Source organism: Elgaria multicarinata, chromosome 3, assembly GCF_023053635.1.
Source record: "Elgaria multicarinata webbii isolate HBS135686 ecotype San Diego chromosome 3, rElgMul1.1.pri, whole genome shotgun sequence".
Lineage (NCBI taxonomy): Eukaryota > Metazoa > Chordata > Lepidosauria > Squamata > Anguidae > Elgaria > Elgaria multicarinata.
In genome coordinates this window covers 72,128,620-72,150,788 of record NC_086173.1, presented here as the reverse complement: position 1 = coordinate 72,150,788, position 22,169 = coordinate 72,128,620, and the positions used below count along the sequence as shown (strand labels likewise).

Below are 22,169 nucleotides of genomic sequence, written 5' to 3'. Positions count from 1 at the left end.
AGGAAAAGATCCTTTGAAACAAATAGGAGATGTAAGTTGCCCAATCATCAGTAACCTCTGCTCAGAATGAGAGGCCTGGTGGAAGTGATGGTAGCAGCAGGAAGGGAAGGTGATTAGGCAGACCGTTGCATCCCAGGCCCAGCTGATCCCAAATCCCACGCTTTACACAATTATCCCAAATGAAGCCCTCAATGTTGCAAGAGAGCATGGACAAAACAAACTCTAAGTCTTTCATGAGTAATCAAAGCTCTTATCAAACTTTCCTGGCCAAAACATAAAGCCAAGCAAGCAGACGTCGTAAGAGACCCCTTTCATTTTGCTGCATGACTCAGACAATACAGCAAACAGGCTGTTTAACAAGCGGCCAGCAGCCAAAAAAGAATAATGAGTATGGGTTGGCAATCTCCCCTTTCTCCTTTTTGCTCTTTCTTTAGTGCATATGGCATCTTTTTCTTGTTGCTCTTGTTGTTCTTAGTGGTGGTGGTGATGGTGGTGTTCATGGTGGCTTGATGATATGATAAAGAAATGTATTAGACTCAGCAGAATGTTCTCTTCATTATTATGACAAGTGCAGTTTGGGCTTTTAAATAAAGGTGTAATACCAAAAAAAACTATCTTGTTACTGTGCACCTTAGCCTACTTCTCCTGCCCCTTTTTTTAGCAGTGATTGGTAAAAAAGCAAAGCAGCTGGGCTGACTATTCGAAGTACTTTGACTAAGCACACGCATATGCTGTCGCTAATGTTCCAAGCAATAGGATGTGTTCACCACTCAGTCGGCATAAAGAGAAATGTCAGCATGCCTCCTTGTACCTGGCTCAAATAGAAATATTCCTCAAGTGTGAGTTGGACGGTATTGTATTTGTTGTAGGTATTATTTGTTATTGTTGTTCGTCAGTCATATTCCAAGACAAGACTGTAGCTGAGGGGGTAGCTGGGACGACATACCCCTTCTAAATTTTCTCTGTCCCCCTATTTTTTTTTAACAAACAATAATTGAAAAACAATGTCGAAATTTGTCTTTTAAAAGGCCTGCAAACTAGATGAACTCCCCCACCCTATTGTTTTTAGTGTATCACCCCATAACCTTTAGAATGGCTACCAGCCTGTTCCCAGGGCAGAATAATGGAAGAATAAAACAATGAAAATGTACACACAAAGAAACAAATTAATAAATGGAAACAAAAAATGGCAATAAAATCACAAAAGTGGGATAAAACAGCCAACCAGATTAAAATGACACCTAAAAATCTTGGGAATTTGCCTGAAGGACAATAAAGTACATGCCCAGCCAACGTCTTTGGGGGAAACCATTCCACAAACGGGGCATCACCACTGGCAAAGACCTCCCTGTGGTTGCCATCCAATTCACCTCAAAATGGCAGAGATACCCACGGCGGGCCCTCCAGTGAAGATCTTAATGTATGTGAAGATATATATGGAGAGAAGTGGTCCTAAACCATGTAGTTTCCTAAAGGTCAAATCCAGCACTTTGAACTCAGTCCAGTGCCGACTCTACATTTTGGAGGGCCCTGGGTAAGACACCCTCAATGGCCCCCTCCCTTAGTAAGAGTATCTTCTTACTCCTGTTGTCACCAGCTGCTATTGCCCCTCATCCTCTTTCTCATCACTGCTACCACTTGTTTGCTTGACAGGCAGAGAGCCAGTGAGCAAGAAGGCAGTGGCATCTATTGCTTCTTTTCCACACCACCACTAACACCACCATTGTCTGGGCCAGAGCAAGAGGCAAGTGAACAAGCTGGTTGCAACAGGGAATAAAAGGAGTAACTCCAGGAGATTCTTGTTAGTGGGCCCCCACTGGGGTGTGGGCTCTTGGCAGGTACCTAACAAGGCCTACCCTTTGGGCGTCAAATTGGACCGAGAGCCAGTTGGTACAGCACAAGAATAATATGACCATAATCCCCAGTTCCAATTACAGAATTATGGGCTTTCTCTGACTGTCCCCAGTACTTGTATTTGTTTTGAAAAGGGCAGGAGGCTGCTGTACGTCATATCTTTCCAGCCACTGAAATGCAGGAAGGGAATTATGTACATTGACAGTGATGGGCATTAGTTAAGGAGCTCTAAGATTTTAATGAAACTCTTGGGACTTTTCATGCTGCACAGTCACACAGAACTTCACATTCTCTCTCCATCCCCCTGCCCCCTGCTCTTTCTCACTTCCTTTATTTTCTGCTCCTCTGGGCCCAGAATAAAATAAACTAAGCTATATTTAGACTTTTTAAAGCTGAAATTGCCTTCTTAGAATTTGTGAGGCTAGTCTCCCAGGGGGACATGGAAAAGGCAACATTTACAAAAGTTGAGTATTTGTAGGCAAAATGATTCATCAAACCAATTGAATTTTGCACTCTTGTAGAATGCGTGTCCATGTGTGAATTTACCCTGAGATGACATGCTCAGTGGCCTGTTTTATGCAGGCACTGATGAACATCTAAGGCTACAACCCTATGTATGTTCAGAATGAAGAAAAGGTCCTACAATCCTCAGCATTCCCCAGCCATGGGTAATCTGGTACATATTTGCAGTAATGGATCAACAGATTAGCTCTGTGTGTGTCGATTTGCACATAGATAAAAGTGCTCAGTTTACTGTTTTATGCAATTTACTCAGCAAATCCTGTTGACACATGAGTATTGATGAAAGATATGTTCTGTTATTTTAAACTTCTCTTTTTTGCTTGCAGTTCTGCTTAGATAGATCAAATGTCTCTCACTGCAAAGGCATAGCCAATTCTTTCTCATTCTGATGGAACCCACCTGCTCAGTTTAAAAAGAGGTGGGTGGAAGAAAAGAGAAAGGAGATGAGAAGCTTAGAAATCTTTTCCCTTCCACTATCACTTGGCTTTCTTGTGCAAATGGCTTGCCTGATCAAAATTCTTGGGGCACTCCCAACAGCCGCCACCGTGTCAAGCAAGGAATTCCAAAAAGAAGCACCTTAGGGAAGATATACTTCTTACTGTGTGGGTTTAGAGTACTGTCCATGTTTTGACACATTGATAGCTGTGCTGCGTATGGCGAGCATACTGGTCTATCTGGGCGAGCAGTATTGACACCCTTACTTGCAGATCATAGATCAGGGGTTGGTAACTTGTGGCCCTCCAGATGTTTTGGCCTACAAGTCCCATCAGCCCTAGCCAGCAAAGCTGATGATAAGGGATGACAGGAGTTGTAGGCCAAAACATCTGTTGTAGATGATGTGTACTCTGATTAAAAGTGCTAACCATCAGCAAATCACTGCATTTGAAAGCACATGTACATTCATAAGAACATAAGAAAAGCCTTGGTGGATCAAACCAAAGGTATATCTAGTCCAGCAATCTATTTCTCACAATGGCCAACCAGGTGAAGCCAACAACCCTGTCCTGGTGTTGTTCCCCAGCAAGTAATATTCAGAAGCATGCTGCTTCTGATCCTAGACATAACACATACAACCATCATAACTAGTAACCATTAATAGCTTCATAGAAGGAGGGCTCTGGAATCAGAGCTCTCTGTCTATCCAAAGCCCTGCTGGCATGAGAAAGGCTGGGGAGGAGGAATGACAGAAGCAATTTTGTCTCTCTTTCCTCCTCCTCAAACACCTGCACCCCATCTAGACTGACCTCTGAGCCCATCCAATAAGTGATGGGTGGGGACAACAATGGAGAGACTGTAGGATCCGCCCTTCTTGTGAACCGCCCAGAGAGCTCCGGCTATTGGGCGGTATAGAAATTAATAAAATAAATAAATAAATAAATAAATAAATGAATAAATAAATAAATCCTGGCTCTTCTCTCCCCTCCCTGCCCAGCATCACACCCACTTTGTTTTCTCCCTGAAGTCTTCTGAGGTCATGACTACAGCCTTGGAAGAGAAACCACCACAGTATTTTCTATGGTGGCTGCAAGGGGACAATGGCAGGGTGGTGGGGTGAAACAGCCCAACGTCATATTCCCCCTCCCAAAGTTGTAGGAGTGATTACCTTGAGAGGGATATTCTGACATATCCTATGGTCCCAGGGACTATAGGATTGCTCTGTTATTTTTTGGATCTCTTTAACCCCCTTAGACTAGGGCTGTGCATCTCCTCTGCCCAAATCCCTGAATCCGATTTGGCCCACCTCAGTCTGAATCTGAGGTGCTACTAGGTCAACCCAAGGTGCCCTGAGGCTGAAGCAGAATTGTACCCAAATGTCAGGGTACCTCAGGCCAATACACTGTGGTGCTGGGCCATTCTCTCCCCTCCCTCATCTGCCTGCTTGCCTGGGAAAGTGAGTCCAGGTGAGACCATTGGAATCACCAGACTTGCTTCCCTCTCCCTCCCCATTCTCCCTGGTCACCTCACACTGCCAACCAAAGCACCTGCAAAGAGCCATTTCCCTGAGTTTGTGGCCATAGAGCTATTAAAAAAAAGAGAGCTCCCACAATCTTACATTTAAATTGCGGTTTGCCTTTCAGGGAAGAGGACACACAGGAAGGTATATCCCAGTAGTGGTGGTTCAATGGACTCCAGGTGGACCTTGCCCCTGGTTTTCCTGGGTTGCCCACTGTGCAGCCAGCACTCAGGAACCCTGCAAAGGCTGAACTACCTCGGCGGGGGGACAAATCTCACTTTGGCTTCAGTGGCAAAGTGAGGCAGCCAGGCCCCGAAGTGGCCCAAGTCAAATAGGGGATGTTCAGGAGCCTCCAAAACAGCCTCCAGGCAAGTCGGAGGCAGGGGCTGTGCACAGCCCTACCCATGCTTTTTTACATGGTTCAATTCTATGCTTGTTTACTTGGATGTAGGTCCCATCAAGTCCAGTGGTCCTTGCTCTCTATTAAAAGATTGTAGGACTGTAGCCTTACTTAGATACTCCAATAAATTCTTAAGTCAGAATCTCTTTACCTCTTATGTAAACTCATAGTATAAACAAAGTAAGGCCATAATGGAAATGAAACTATAGTATATACAGAGTTTGGTTTTGTTTGTACTAATGCCTTGTAGCTGCTGTACATGAGTGTAAATTGCACATCAGCTTGCAGAGCCTTTGTAGAGCCAAGCAAGCATGCTCCCCACCCCCGCAGAAATGGTTTTGGTCCTATGAATCATGAGTATGATCGTGCTATATATAAAAGTATTTCACAGGAATTATGTACATGTAATTGTGTAATTACTGTCTCTACTGCTTCATCACACGGAGTGCTACAGAAATACTGAAATCGGTGGCCTTGTCAGCAGGAGCAATTGTATCAACTGTCAAGGTCATTCTCCTATCCCAGAAACTCATCAGGGTTTTGACAGAATCACTGGCTGAGGCAACAAGAAACTTATCCAAGGCAGTCAGGAAACCATTGTGATCCATGAATCCATCTTGCTCTTGAAGCAGGCCTTTCCATAAGTTTCCCCTGCAGAGGTTAGGAGAACCTATTAGTTTAAAACCTACCAAATAATTCCTCCATACCCAGATTGGCCTTCTTTGGCCCGGAACATAATCATAATCAACAACACCATCACTATCATCACAACCATCACCAACTCCAGAGTATGTCCTGCTAAATGCGTGGGAGCTGATATCATTTGGGACAACTCCATATTTGCCATGAAGGCTATGAATTCCTGAGCCACCCCCACCAAAGTAAACTCTGTATAGATGTTGAAGTTACCCAGTACCATCAGTCTGGATGAATCCAACACGACACCTGAGATCAACCCAATCAGCTCAGGCAGTGATACTGTTGAGTAGAACCAACAGAATCCCCATTCTCTTCTGGCAACCTGTCCTCAAGAACAAACATTGAAGACTGGTGGACTACTGAACAGGGGACCTAGTCAAGGGGATGGACAGGCTACAGCAACTTTGTCTCCTTTCCACTCCATTTTAGCTAGTGCTCTACAGAGAAACCTTGTGGCCAGACTTTGAAGAAGTTTACCCCACTCGTTTCTTCCTGTTGTCTAATACATACCAGCTCAGCTCATTCATCCAGGATCAGATCCTAAGTTTGCAGGTTCTTCCCATGTACTGTCCTGGTGTTCAAATGCACCATCAAGCTGGTTGTCACCACAAACCCCAAGACTTTCGCTGAAAGGGAGAACAACATCCAAATATTCCACTTTCTCTTGTAACAGCCAGAATGCCTGCCATCACCATTCCTTCCTCTGCCCACTACCCTTGAAATGGCTTCCCCATGCCCTTCCAATACCTCATCCTCTCTCAAACACAGAGCAAAATAGCACATTATCTGTCACATGTACTGACTGATTATTGCAGCAGGACTCACTAAGCACAGACAAATATTTCCAAACTTCATTCCACTGCTCCTTTTGAGGCTCAATTTAGTGGAAAATTCCACAACATAGATAAAACTGGGAAGGCAGAAGATGGTAAATGGTATTCCCTTGCAGTGGCTTAGACTGGAGAACGAATAATAAAGAAGATAATAAATGGAGAACACTACTATGCCTGATATCTCTGGTATCAGAGAATGTTAGTATGTTGGTAACTTGCTTGGCCTATGCAAAGGGCACTTGAGGATTATACATGCTTGTTGTCTATCTGCAGGATAGTGAATTTCAGCTGATTAAAAACTTGATACAGTTCTTGGAGTAAACTGGGGCAATCTTTTCAGTTGGCTTCTCAAGTTTTATTTCAAAAGGATCTAGATGGTCAAACTGGTTCTTTTGCCAGTAAAACTGGAAGATCTTGCCCCAATGGCTTTGAGATCTTCATACTGACAGGTGGTGACTTGAGACATAAGCAAAAAATCTCAGCTTTGAGATCCCTCCTTTAATTGCTTAGATATAGCACAGTACTGCCAGATTGCTGACTTGTTGCTTGAAGTTTTTCTGTTTTCTGTCAAGAGCTCATGTCATGGCTCCAGTACAAGGGCTGTCAGCTTGAAAGCCATGGACAGTATATGTCCTCAAGGAGGTTTCTTTTTAAGCAGTCCATCATAGCTTTATTTTATTTTTAATGCAAATCATCACACACGCTCACCAACATGAAAAATAAATATAAAAAATAAGCAAATGATGGCCCAAATCCCCCAGTATTATACTAGTTGCTCAACTTGCTCATTGGATCACGATGTTCATTTTCACACTTTGGGAAATTAAAGCCAATATCTGTTCCCAGTGAATTTATAATCTGAAACTTCTAGTGCAATACACGTTAACTCCTCATGAATGGATAAGACATCAAGCTCTGATGCTCTTCATCAGGTTATTTATTCTTAGTATTTCAAACTTTGGGTAGACAGAGCTTTCAAAGAACACTAGTACTAGATTTGGCCATCAACATGGCTGAATCCAATAGCCTGATACTAGCTATGTTTACTGAGAACTAAGGCCAACTGAGTCCTTATAGGTGTGTCTAGTAGTTTATCTTCTTCTGTAGTGCAATAGGTGCTATTCTTGATGGTGCTTTCGCATCTTTTAAAATGCATCTGTTCATCCAGGCATTTATTGACTTTGAAACCTAGTTTAATAGAATTTATTTTGTTTTTATCTTTGTATTTTAAATTTAAAAATAAATTTGCAGTTCACCCTGTGATTTGGTCAGTGTATAGGTATTTCAAATAAACAGATGGAAAATAAATATAAATAATAAAATTTCGTAAGCCAACTCTTCCTCAACTTGACATTTTCCTTCAAATCACCACTTCACCAAGCACTTGGCTCTGAGATTTCGATTGGCCATATTGGTTTCATTCCATGCTCTGAGGAGCCTTGACACCTCAGAAAGACAGAGCACACACCTAGAATGCATAATTAGGGTAACCATATGGAAAGGAGGACAAGGCTCATGTATCTTTAACAGCTGAATAGATAAGGAAATTTCATCAGGTGTCATTTGTATGCATGGAGCACCTGGTGAAACTCCCTCTTCATCACAACAGTTAAAGCTGCAGGAGCCCTGCCCTCTTTTGTATCTGGTCATGAGGGCAGGGCTCCTGCAGCTTTAACTGTTGTGATGAAGAGGGAATTTCACCAGACGCAGCATGCATACAAATGACACCTGATGAAATTCCCTTTTCTATTCAACTGTTAAAGATACAGGAGCCCTGTCCTCCTTTCCATATGGTCACCCTATGCATAATGAGCTGTAACTAGAAGTTATGAGAGTTTTCTTTTTTCTCCCCTGCCAAATATGTGGCAGGGCATCTCTAGTAAGTTTGTAGGTTGTTTTGTTTTAGTGCTTGCTTTGTTTTCTCCCTTTCATCCTTTTGCTGTATGTTGTTTTATTGATGACAAATGCTATTTTGTAGTCTAAGGGTTTTAGGCTTGATTCCCAGACAAACTCTAAAGAGGGGAGGCGCACTAGATATCCCCAAAAGGTGTGTTCTTTAGAGTTTGTAGACTGCCACTGGAGAAGGAAATATTTTCCCTTCCTTGTTGCAACACTGTACACCTTTAAAAACCACATGTGCTCAGTTGGGTCAGCTTTAATGAGAGCCAATTGCACTGCTTTCACAGCCTGAAATATTGTATGTTCTGTTCTTATATCCTACAGTCTTCAGGGCCAAATTCAAGATGTTGGGGTCTTTACACTTAAGTAAAGGATCCAGTGGCCATAACTTTGTAATTGATGTGTCAAAAGGAACAAAGGAGTCCTGCTGAATCAGATCAAAATATTCATCTAGCCCAACATCTCCTTCCCATAGTGGGATTTTCTACACAAGGCTGTTAATCTGCTATGCCTATTTTTGGTTTCACCACAGAACTGAGTTCCCAGCACTACAAGGAGCATTTCCTTTCCTGCTTTCCCACAACATAACCTCTAAGTGGTGCTGTGGTATAGTGGAATAGTGCAAATGCACAAGAGGAAATTGTACATTCTTTTGCCATTAGAAGTAATACCGCATTTCCCCTGCTCTTAAAAAAAAAAAAAACTCAGGGAAAGTGCTGTTTACAAACAGAAGTGAAATTGGAGGGTCATGATGTTTATTTTAAAGAGCCCATAAACAATCCTGGGTAGGGAATGAGGAATGCATGACAAATGCCTCATTCAGAAAAGCTTAATGGCCAAACAGATCTTCTGGGATGCCTGCAAATGCTGGATCATCTGAAATAACAGTTTACATAAATGAAATACATACATTGATGTATAGCATAAAAGTGCACTTACTCAAATGGAAAAAAGAAGCCACAACCTTGGTGTGCACAAGTAAGAGCACCCAAAAATCCATTTTGCTTGCTTATTTCTTTTGACTCTCTGAGATCAACTGCTGTACCTACAGCCAATGTATTCTTCAAGCGGAAGCAGAGCTACTCAACAAGACAGCAGGAATTCCACTGCACAATGGTTCCTGACTCACTCACAGTGAATCATTCACAGCTTTTTCTCAAATGAATCTTTTGTTCTGTTACTGAAGATTATTATTACAGAGCCAAAGGAAAACCTTCATCCATCTTCTCATACTTCACTGTTTTAAGCTTTTGTTAAAAGCATAATATTCAGGGTAGGTGCATTCCTGAAGCCCTTTTTGAACCTTAAATGGAAACAATGTGCATTAAAAGTGTGAGTGGCAAAGAGCAGGTTTCAATATGGAGCATCCAACCTGTTTTAATACATTCTATTACAGTATAACTTCGTCGGTTTACATCCTTGAAATAACTTGCATACATTTTACCTTGACCACACTGAGATATTTAAGGCATACATTCATCACTTGAATTAAATTGCTGTACTGAGGATTCAGGTACAACAAGAAGTGACAGAATTGACTCATTATCCAGCTAAAATGTGCCAACCTACATGATCATAATGGGTGAACTTTATTCTTTACAGCTATTATATAAAGACAATTCCTGCTGATAGTCTGTCAAAAATTAATTATGTCTGTTCTACTCACAGCCCATGTAAGCCTGGGTTATCATTATTATAGAAAGAATAATTACTACTACAGTAACAACATAAAGGGATGGCAACTTCATCAGGGCCTCTCCTATCAGGAATCCCTCTACCATGCTGTCTGTAGTAAGAAAAGTGTGGCAGGAGTTGCCCTGACCTCTTGACCAGAACGTATTTTCCTGCTTTGCTCCCAGATGTACTTGAGGGTTGCTTTTAGGAAAGTAATGCTATTTAAACTCACCACCAATACTGGCAATTCCATTAACCCTTCCCCCCTCATGTAAGGATTCCAAATGCCAGCCAGCCATGCATAGACATCAGTCCTACAGTGAGGTGTCTTTCCCTTTGTTCTAGTGAAGAAGCTCATCCCTGAAAAGCGGTCTATAAATATTCTAAATTAACAAACTAATATAGAACATTTTAACAGTGTTCAAAGCATGCCAGTCTTCTTCATCATCAAGTGTATTGTTAATGTCAAGGTCATAACAAGCAAAAATACAAATCAAGCAGTCCTTCAGCAACCTTGTAAGGTGGTTTATTTATTTATTTTTAATATTTGTATACTGCTCCACATCCAAAGATCTTGGAGCGGTGATTAGCAGGATAAAAACGCCCCAGTTTAGTATTAAAATCCCCCTATTGCAGGTGGGTATTGTTGCCTGTTGTACATGGGAGGGTGTGTGTGTGTGTATATGAGAGAGAGAGAGAGAGAGAGAGAGAGAGAGAGAGAGAGACGGAGGGGAGGGGAGGGAGTGTATTTCTGTGTGTGGAGGACATGTGTGTATGTCTATGGGAAATTGTGGGTGAGTGTGTGTATGTGTAGAGGGGAAGTGTGTGTGCTTGTGAGCACTTGTGTGTGTATGAGCATGTGCACGTATGTCCCCTGGTCCTACATCTGATACTGGACATGGCCCTTGGGGTCAACAAGGTTGTGCACCCCTGCATTCAATGGAAACAAAAGGAACCTCTCGTGCAAGCACTTGAGTCATTGCTGACTCCTAGAGGGACACCTGCTTTCATTGATGTTTTCTTGGCAGGCTTTGAGTCTCGTGTGGCGCAGTGGTAAGCGGCAGTTACTGCAGCCAAAACTCTCCCCACGGCCTGAGTTCGATCCCAGCGGAAGCTGGTTCTCAGGCAGCTGGCTCAGGTCGACTCAGCCTTCCATCCTTCCGAGGTCGGTAAAATGAGTACTCAGCTAGCTGGGGAAAAGGTAACTGCGACTGGGGAAGGCAATTGCAAACCACCCCGCTACAAAGTCTGCCAAGAAAATGTCAGCGAAAGCATTCAATGGAACCCACTTTCAATTACTTCACATGCCAGATACAACTCACATAGTGAGTTGTTCATGCATAATACCTGATCACACTATTGGCCAATTTTCTCCATATCACAATGCAGAAACAGCTTCATCCGTATTCTGAATAATGCTAGTTTGTGGTCTACATGGGTTTTTTTCTAACAAACATTGCTGGAATGGAGTGGATCCAGTTATGTGGAAGCAATTCTTATACCACTCAGGTAGTCTGGTATCATGAATGCTGGCCTGGACACATATTTATCAGGCAATTGTTAATGATCCAGGGTTGCCAGGAAAATATCACTTTATGGAAACAAATTTGGAATAGTGAAAGCTATCCATTTGAAAAGGTGACCTTCTCTGACAGAAGGGAGGAGCAAATGGAAAAAAACAAGAACAAAAAAACAGTTTCAGACTGAAAGAGGGACACAAAATGAGAAAGACAGGCATAGAGCTAGCTGAAGATGGGAAGCATCTTGGGGGATCGTATGAGGGTCAATGGATTTGGTGCTGTTTGTAGAATTGTTTGGTCTGTTTGCTTCCACCTGCTTGTCCTTCTTGTATAATTGTAAATAAATCAAACATGATAACTCTCCAATGATCTCTTTCCAAAAGGAAGCCAAACCCTTACAAGCACCACCCCTGGAACTTTTCACCATTTGGCAGGTGAGGAGCACAAAACAGTATGAACAGCCTACTACACAGTACAGCCATCATGTGGAGTGATTATTACAAGCAGCTTCAGAGTAGCAGCCACAACTCCTATAGCCAACCCTAATGCTGATAATTCTTACTTATTCAAAAGCAAGTCTTGTTGAAATTGATTGTACCTATAGCTAAATACACCTGGGTAGGATCAGGATGTAAAAAAGCCCACCAGTGGAATCTTGGTTTTCTTGGGACCACACATGCTGCTTAGCCCAACATATGATGGAACTGTAGGTGGAGGGAATATATAGGGGTAAAAACTCCCGACCACCCAAAAGCCTCCCAGGGAATGAGATGGAGACCTAGACAAGCAAAGACAAGGAGCCTGCAAATGAAGGCATATGGTCCAGAACAGCCACAGAGTTTATTAGAGAGCTGACACCCTCCAATGAAGAATGAATTACGTAACAGAAATTATAGTGACGTTCTCAACAAATTGAGATTTAGAATTCCAAACTGTCTGTATTTATACCTTGGCACAGAGCCACTGCTCTAAACAGTAGGCATCAAAGTAAGTCTCTCTCTTAAAGCACTTGTCTCTCATGAGGTCTCTTTCTTCTTAAACAGATACTGTGCATCTCCTCCTAGGAGAAAAGTGTGAGTTTTCTAGGGAATTGTACTGCTACGATACCCAGGTTATACAGAACAGAGCAAACGACGAATAACTGAAGCTATTGCCACATTCACTTAAATGTAGTATTAACTGAAGAGTTTCAATCTCTGAAAACAAAACACTCAGAGCTGATTTTAGGTGAAAACCACTTTTGATAGATCACTCATCCAAACCCTGTTTACTATAGCCCTAGGCTTTAAGTAATGACACCCTTGGCATATATTTAATATGGAAAATGGCATTAGTCTTTGCCCATAAGAATATGAAGCAGGATCTACACGACTGCTTTAAAATGGTTTATATCAGTAGTGACAACTGTTGGGGCCCAGGACACACTCCACATACTGGTTTCAAATCGTTTTCAAAGTGTCATATCCTGCTTGGTGTAGACCTGTGCAGGAAGAGAAGGGAAACCCCATGAGGGAGTGAGAAAACAAGCCGAAGGCAGGGGCGGAATCAAAGATAATCTTGCAAAATATTCTTTGTATAGAAAAGGATTAAATAAAGGTAGCCTACGCATTTCAGACAAAAAACGTCCTTCCTCAGGGCTATTCAAAAAGGTCTTTACATTTGTCTGCTCAATGAAATCATAGGCTTCTGATTTCATTGAGCAGACAACTGTAAAAACCTTTTTAAATAGCCCTGAGGAAGGACGTTTTTTGTCCGAAACACATAGGCTACCTTCATTAAATCCTTTTCTATACAAAGAATATTTTGCATGATTATCCTTGGTTCTGCCCCTGCCTTTGGCTTTGGTGTAGACCTGGCCTGAGTTGCCAAGACCTGACTTTCAACAGTCCTCTTGTTTAGGCTGCCCCCAGGAGTGTAGTGGAGCCAAGGCTTGTAGGGATGTGACACCAGCACTTTTTAATTAGAAGGGACCCTGAGGATACCTGCTCTTCCCCTGCCCCACCTCCATGCACATAATTCCCTTTTCCTTCAAGCTTAGCTGCAACCCTTATGGACAAAATGCATCTCCTCAGCAACAAGATACTGTTCCCTGTTGCAATGCAAAGTATTTTGAAGGTACCTTGGGGTGGAATGGGCAATGAAGACCCCTTAGCTTGACAAAAGACCTGCCCTTGGTGGAGGTGAAAAGTGCTAGACCTGGTTTGTTGATATGGATTTATTTTATTTTATATATTTATTACATTTATATACTGCCCCACAGCTGAAGCTGTCTGGGTGGTTCACAAAAGTTAAAACAGTAAACATTGAAAAGTAAGAAAAATTTTAAAACCATCAGAAACATAAAAACAACAGTATAAAAACAACAGTATCCATTTATAAAACAGCAGTTCTGGGGTCAGTTAAAAAACAAACTTAGCATTGTTGAATGCTGTTAAATGCCTGGGAGAAGCGAAAAGTCTTTACCTGGCACCTGAAAGATAACAGTGTTGGCGCCAGGTGAGCCTCATCAGAGAGATCATTACACAGTCGGGGGGCCACCACCGAAAAGGCCCTCTCCCTTGTTGCCATCCTCCGAGCAGGCACTCTGAGGAGGACCTTAGATGTTGAGCGCAGTGTATGGGTAGGTTCATGTTGGGAGAGGAGTTCCATCAGGTATTGTGGTCCCAAGCCGTGTAATACATTAATACAGCTTCCCAGTGGAGGCTCCAATTTCGGTGGGGCCATGAATCTATTCTTGCTGGGTATCAGTCAGAACCAGCCAGAATGCTAAGGAGGTATCCGAGGTGCTGAACCTATTGAGGGGACAAGTTTAAGCACCTTGGATAGCTCCTTTAGCGTTTTGGCTGGTTGTGACTGAAACCGAGATTAACAGCCCACCAAAATCGGAGCCACCAGCCTGCACTGCAGCTACCTACATTTTTGGCCTGCCCTTGGGCGCGTGGGGGACTGTCATGATGAGCGCCTGCACTTCGGCATTTACCAGGACACCACCGGCTGCCACACTGTGCACACTTTATCCGGAAGGACGCCGCAGTGAACACAACCGCGTTGGAGTCAACCTGCATAGGATCGCGTGCCGTTCCTGGCCAGGCGGCAGGAAGGAGCTCTGCTTTCCCCGGGGCTGCAGCACTGTGCTGTGAGAAGCAGCAGCAGCAGCACCTGTTGCAATTGTTCCTGCTCGGTGAGGCCATTCATGGCACCGAGCGGGGCAGGGCGGTCGTTTGGCCGGAGGGACCAGTTTGCAGCGCGGCTGTGTGACTGGAGAGCGGGCGCCACTGCTGACTGGCCCGGAAAAAGACCCATCACCTGTTGGCAGTTATTGCAGGTTTGCGGAGGAGCCCGAGGCGCTTCGCGGCATTGCCCAGCGCCGTCGCCGTCCGCATTTTTCGACCGCCTTTCGGCTACTCGCGCTAGAAGACACTACTCCGCTCTTTTGCACACTCTAGCGGGGTGGGCTGGTGGCGGAGTGCTTCGCCTTGGCCCCGAAAGCGCAGCAAGAAGAGGCGAGTGGGGAGCACACACTCGTCCTTTTCCTCCCTCGAGAAGGGGGGGGGGGGACCTGCAGCTGCTGGTGGCCTGAGTAGAAGCGAAGGCGCCGCGTTCCCTGCTCGGCTCCCACCGGTTCTTCTTCTTCTTCCTCCTCCTCCTCCTCCTCCGCCGCCTCTTTTGTTCAAGAGCTGAGGAAAGGCGAGCGGCGCAGCGAGCCCGCTCTGATTGGCCGCGAGCCTCCTGCGATGGCCGCGTCGGTCGAAAAGCAGGCAGCGCGTTTCCTACTTCAGAAAGGCAGCGGGAGGAGGAGGGAACGCCGGCAGCCCCTCAGGCAGGGCAGTAGCTGAGCTGGCCAAGCGGGGAGCTCGTGTGCGCGTTCGAGAGAGCGCATTCGGTGTCTGCTCGGTGCGAGCGTCTCTCTCTCTCTCCCTTCACCTCACCCTCCTCCCGGGACAGTAACTTCGCCGAGGAGTGAAAAGTGTCTTGTCAGACAGCAGCGCCGCGGCTCTGACGGGCTCGTCTCCCGCCTCAGGAGCGCTCGCGAGTGAGGAAGTTTGAACAGGCGGCAGTCAGAGCGCAGGGTCGACGCAGCGCGTGCCGCTCGCCAGCCCTGCTCCGGCGCGCGCCGCTTGCCTCTGCCCGCTGCCACCACCGCGACCAGCCGCAACAGCAAAGATGCAGCCAGCCACGTAAGGAAGGGCAGCTGGAACGGACCATGCTGTGGGCACCCGGGCTTCCTTCCCTGCAATGGTAAGCTACAGGATGACTTGTGGGATACTTAAATAATTTAAACTACCCCCCCCATTATTTCGAATAAATTGATTTACTTCTAAACACTTGCGCTCCCAAGTTCATAAAGAAATGCACCCCCTCCGGCTCATCTTAGAGGAGGACAGGCTTTGGCTTTCTAGAGGGGAGAATGTACTCTGTGTGTGTTCAGAGGCACTCTCTCATTACCCTATGCCCTGACGTTTAAAATAGGGCTCAGATGAAGCCATGGCTCAGAGGCTTTCCCAGTAACTATTAAACAAACCTGTGTTTCTACTGCGTGGCATGTTTGTACACCCATTACTTTTGGTTGTTCTACAATGCTGGGGGTGATTCACTAGCCTAGAGGACTCGAACACAGTTGCTGCCTACGTATTGGAAAAAAGTGTGGTCAAAGATAGGAGCTACCCCAGGGGGGAATAATTCAGACTAGGATAGAACTGTAATAGAAAGTACCGAGAGTATGAGCTAGGTCAGGAAAACGTCAAATGCAAAAGTTTCCTGCTGTGGAAGCCTAGTATTCCTGCGTGTATTTGGAGGTGTGAAAACAGACAAACTTTGAACCTGAGACAAAACTTTGAACATAGTTTTGTTCGTGTTTTATTTCCTTCTTTAATTTCTTATTGGATCAAAGGAGAAGTATTGACAAGTGATGTCCCAGGTGCGCAAATAGATAATTGTGTATGTATGTGGGAGAACTTCTTCCTAAAGAAGTTATGGCCCCTTTATATATTTCTCCATATTGCATAATGAATCGTTCGTAGATATATGGTGGCAGCAGCCAAAAAGAATAGATAAAGCATAGAAGAATAGATAAAGCATAAATAGTAGCAGCTGATGTTAATTTAGGAAGCAAGGGGAGGTATGTAGGGACCAAGGTGGAGGAAGCAAATTCCTACACTCTCAGCAGAAACTGAGATGTTTGGTCTAGAGAGAAGGGATGGGCAGGTGATGAATGAGAAATGGAGATTCATGAGGTGGCAGGGGATCTAGGTTTAGGGAACTAAATCTAAAGAGGTCCCAAGCTTGGAAAAGTTGTCATGGGAAACTTTCAATGAAATTACCACCCTCTCATCCTATACGCTTCTAGGATCTTGAATGGCCTTGAGGTTTCCTGTGCTGTGGGTAGAAAAATAAGAATGAAACATGTTAATGGAGTAATTTCTAGAGGGCTATAGCCATGTCAGTCTTTTGCAGCAAAAACTGTCAAGAGTGTTGAGGCACCTTAAAGGCTAATTTTTTTTTTCCTGGCATAAGCTTTTTAGATACTATCTGCTTCATTCAGTAGATCTTATGAAGTGGGCAATGGGTTGTAACCCATGTTAGATTACTTAGAGTTAATCCACTGCCATACATGGGATTTAAGTTAGAGTAAATCAATATGTGGGGTTTACTTACAGTAAATTCATTGTAATATGTGGGACTTAAGTTAGCCTAACATTGGAAACAACAACCCAGTGTTTACAAAAGCTTATGCTAGAATAAACTTGTTAGTCTTTAAGGTGCCATAAGCCTGTTTGGTGTGAATGGAGAGGGATTGTGTTTTCATGGATCTATCCGGAATTAGATTGCAGTAGAGTAAATAAGTTTCAGTGTTCACAGTTCTGATTTGTTTTAAGTACAAAAGGTGTGTGTTTGTGTGTTGGGGTGGGGCATACCAATCTATGGGTGCAAGAAAAATAAGTATTGAACTTAAACGTTCAACATGCACACGTTAGCTTCATTGCCTTGTTTCAAAACATTCCATCAACAGTTGTTGCATTCCAGAGACAATAACATTCTGGACCACATAGGCTAATGTGTAAGTAAAAGTCTTTGTGTTTAAAAATATTTAGAGAGCACTTTATTATCACAAGATTTGAGAGCAGTTTCCTTCACACTTTGTGTTACAAGTATGGATTCGTGATGCAAATATATATATGAATAAAAGTTGTCTCATACTCTGAAAAGGACAATTGTTTTTTGCAAGCTATACACTATCACTTTGCAATTTGTAGTCTTATTTCCGGTAAAAATTTTTTACTGCACTTTTATTAAAAGTGTACAGCTTTAATCTAGTTTTCATCCATGACGAATATCAGTAGAGTCACTGTGCTACACAAGCGAATGCATTAACTATTTTCAAACCACATTTTAAGACCAGGTGAATGCATACAATTTGGTTTTGAATGCATCATTTCTCTGCATACATGGTTACTATAGGTGTCCGGCTGAGCACATAGACATTCAACTATTACAAAGAACCACTTTTGTGTGTGTTACAATGCAAATCTGCAGTGAGTATTCTTTTTGTCAACTCCTTCCTATAGCAATGAGTCTGTTAATATTAGTGACATTTTGATGACACATGAGTTTGGTAAAAGGGAAGCATTTCTTTATCAAGCTACCAATCAGAGACAAATGGAATCAGAAGAACATTTTTGGATATCTTCCAGGAATCAGTGTTCTGTAGAGCTCTGTTTGTATTAGTCTATTTCTGTGGATTGGTAGATGCTTGAAGGCTTAAACATTATTATTTTTTTGCATGTCATGCTTCATTTTCTTTGGCTATTGCTAGTAGTAAGGAGACATTTGATACATTTGAACTCTCTTATCCAAGTAGGGTTCTGCAATCATTTCTAAAACAAAAAACAAGCAAATAAAAACATTGCAGTTGAATGCTTTCAAATCAGTGCAATTTAAGATCATAAACATTTAGCTGCTGTTCTTTCTGTCTACTCCTATCGCAGCTGCTGAACTCAAATCAAGCCCTGTTTCTTCATCGCGGGGGATTCTCCTGTGAGAAAAGAGTGATACCTAGTTTTTAGTGTGTGTGTGTGTGTGTGTGTGTGTGTGTGTGTGTATTTGTTTTAACATAGCTTTTCCCCCACTGTACCATCTCAGAGCATGCGTGGTGGTGTGGACAGATGGTACAGGAAAGCTTACTTGCCCCTTTCATGGGTTGTGGCTAAACAAAAGCTAAGTAATGTATACAATTTTGTCTTTCAATCATAACTACACAGCAAGCTACAAATGTGCTTCTTTCTTTCTTTCTTTCTTTCTTTCTTTCTTTCTTTCTTTTAATAAACCCACATATAACCTTTGAGGTAGGGAATCATTAGTCCCATTTTGTAGATGGGAGCACTGAGGCTCAGAGTAATTTTAACCAAGGCTACCCAGTGAATTAATGATTTGGGAATTTAGGAGCCCAAGCTCAGATCTTTCCATTCAGCTGTCACACCAGACATTGGTTCTCCTGATCAAAATAAATTGCAGAACATGTCACTGCCGAGGCATGGCTTGTGTTATCTGAACCTGGGCAGCTATTGGTTCAATAGCTTATTGTTTGTTGTAGATTTATTGGAGGGTTGTTTTCCCCTCCAAACAGTCTTGCCACCTGGGTTTGGACAACACGACAAGCCATGCTTGGGTGGGGATTGCGGAAATTGTGCCCAGTGTGCCCCATGATTTAAATAAGCCACAGTGGCTTATTTTATTTGTGTGAACCAGGTCAATGTCTGTTTAATGTAATAGCTGAATCAAAAGATCCGCAGTCTTATTTTGATCATGTGAACAGGCCTTTTGCCAAATACAGTCAATATGCATGTGAGCCAGATAGAAATTAAGTTCATTGTATATAGCAGCTTTTATGATACATGGAACGGTCAGTTAGCAGAGGAAAATGCAAGGGAGACACAGAAAGGGAGCAACTTAGTGCACAGATAGTTATCCTGAAGATTGTGTAATAGGAAAATGTGTGATGGCTGTCCTCACATTTTTTATACTTTTTATTTTTTGTGTGGGTATTTGGTTGTTGTTTTTTCAAACAGAGGGGGGGACTAGAACCTGGATCTCCTTAGGCCCAATCCAACATCCTAACCACTACATCATGCTGGTTCTAACAGTGATGATGGTTCCAGGGAAATGTGGGGGCTGTTTAATGGCCTTGGTAAGGATTCTGGGACTGGTGGTAATGTTCTGAAGCTAACAGAAATCCTCCAAATCCAGTTCACAGAATTGGCTGATGATGTGCAGTCTCAGAGTCTCTAATGGAGATGGAGAGTCCTGCATTGGGTACTAGGCTGTGAAATGCCAAGGAAGAGGGGATGAGTACAGTTTGTACAATGCTGGAATTAGTCAGCCTTTAGCTAATATTGACAAACCATTGCAAGTTGAAAACACCAGGTATGGATTCCCCTTCCCCCTCATAAACTCATGCTCAGCTCTTTCTTTTATTAGGCTAGGCTTATAATGGGAATGCCGTCAGGACATCATGTAGAAAAATGCCTGAATGAACTTCTGTTTTAAATAAATATCTGTTCATCTTGCAATTTCTTTACTTAGCTTTAAATTATTGATGGTTTTGTCAAAGAATTGGACATAAATAAAGATAAGTGAATTCCCCCTTCATATCAAATTAGGATGGGCTTATTCAGAGTCTTTCCATTCCACCCTCCCTCTAAGCATTCTGTGTAATCTTAGGAAAAAAATATGCTGTTTGAAATGCTTCCCTTGCCAGTCCTCCGATATACCTGATACCCTTATATCCCACTTCCCTCCTCCCGCCTGTATCCCATTTTCCTTTGCCCTGCCCCACAGCAGTGGCAGGGAGAAATCATGTATGCAGCACTCGCAAAGGAGGGCAACTCCTTTGCGTTTCATTATGCCCCAAAGCCTTACCAATAGGATGCACCCATTGCAAAGATTTGGTTGGACTTGTAGTTTGCAAGGGCTTTCTGTACTTAAGAAAGGACTAAGGATTTTTGCATCCTCTTTCCCACCGTCATCCTATTCACCATAGATACTGGAAGATAGGTGTTGGAGGTAGGTAAGTGAATGAACCAGTTTGGGATGGACCAAACATATGTACTAGCTGAAGTGAAATCCAAGGAGATTTGAATTTGGATTATACAAAGCTTGATTTTCAAACTAGAGAGGATTCACTTTTGAACTCCTGTCCCTACTCTGAAGCTTGTCAATATTATGCACACGTCAGTTATGGTGTGTGGCATCATTCTTACTGCTCCCTCCCCTGCTCTACCTGCACCAAATCTTCTTGGTATTCATCCAATATTCTGATCCTAACCTTGCTCAAGGACCATTTTGACCACCTAGTCTTCATTGTACTTGCAAAGATTGCATTACCCATTATGTACAAGCTATCTTTTGATGCTTTACAGAAAGTTTGTATTGCATTTCAAAGTGATGTTCCCTTGATTATTTTAGAAACTAGGGAGACATGCTCAGAAGTTACTAGGTTCCTAACTGCCTGTTAGTGAAAAACCTGATTCAGGCACATGAAAGGATAACTGTATTCGTTTGTTGCTGCAAACTATTGCTCTTTTGGTCATGTGGGATTATTGCTAGTTTTATTATGGAAGTCATTCATAGAACTATTCTGTTCAAGAAGACATTTATAGATCAGCAGTTGATTGTAAATTTTTCACTTGTTGGGGTAGGGTGAGAGTGGGGGAAAGGAAAACATCAGGTCTTCTCCTCTCCCTCTGAAGAAGATACTTTTTAACCTGGAATAGACACTCTGGTGGTGGTGGTGGTAGTGGAGGAGGAGGAAGAGGAGGAGGAGAAAGCTGGAGTAGATTGCATTCTTTCAGTGCAGCTGCTTCTAATCTGGTCACATTATGTAATTCCATTAGCCTTATTGTTAAACCAAATAATTTCATTAAAATGAGAAAATAACCCTAAATGAATAAGAGTGGTTGCAGACACACAAGTAACAGTGGGCGACACATCCAGTAATGTGCAGTGGAAAGCAAATTAATTTGAAAGAAGACAAATTGGGCTTAGCCAGTTTTATATAATTAGGCAAACAATTATTGAAAATAATGGAAAATGTAATCAGCACTCATCTTGAACTATGATTAGGTGTTGCGGTAGCAAGGGGATACCTATTAAGCAGTTCAGCACCACAGAATCACAGTGTGCTCTATGTTTCTTCAACCGCCTTGTCTACACCAGCCGCTTATTCCAGAATAGTATCGAGGTCATCCGTACGTGCCACATAACATTCACCTACTCCCACGGTGATCTTGGGATGACCCCTCAGTTATTCAGGAATATCGCTGACTGTTTTTGTCATATTTTTTCCATCTCTCTCGCTACTATCATGAAGTCCGCATCTCGTGTGCCCCCCCCTTTCCAAAGATGTTGCTGTTCGCGTGAGCTCCCAGCTTGGCGAACAGCCAACCCACCATCAAGGGCATGTCCAGCAGTTTCGATGTGTGCAGGAGTGGGCGTCCACCATCTTTACCACAGTTTTTGATTGGTTATCAGCGTCTTTTGGTGCCAACCGTGTGTATTTTAATTTTTTTAACACAAACATATCGATGCCCAGGAGAGCATCTTCGACACGGTACCTATCCCCACTGTATTTCTGTATATTTGTGCTGGTGCATACCTCAAAGGAGTTATTATTATTAATAATAATTCTGTGCCCAGTCCCTCCCTCTTCTGCCGATACACATTTGGAAGTGCCAACATGGGGCGTTCTACTGCAATGACTCTCCTTTACTCACGGGAAACTTCCCTTGCGTGTGCCCCATGAGGGACGATCACTGAAG

At 43.1% G+C, this 22,169-nt stretch overlaps 1 protein-coding gene across 1 annotated transcript in view; it reads left to right on the top strand.

Annotated features, from left to right (window-relative positions):
- Positions 1 to 15,575: 15,575 nt before the first annotated feature.
- The window catches only part of HTR4 (5-hydroxytryptamine receptor 4), a 215,296-nt gene continuing 208,702 nt past the window's right edge, over positions 15,576 to 22,169 (top strand). The window contains exon 1 of the mRNA XM_063120593.1: positions 15,576 to 15,594. The gene's annotated coding sequence lies outside the window, so the exon portion shown is untranslated. The remainder of the gene's footprint in view (positions 15,595 to 22,169) is intronic.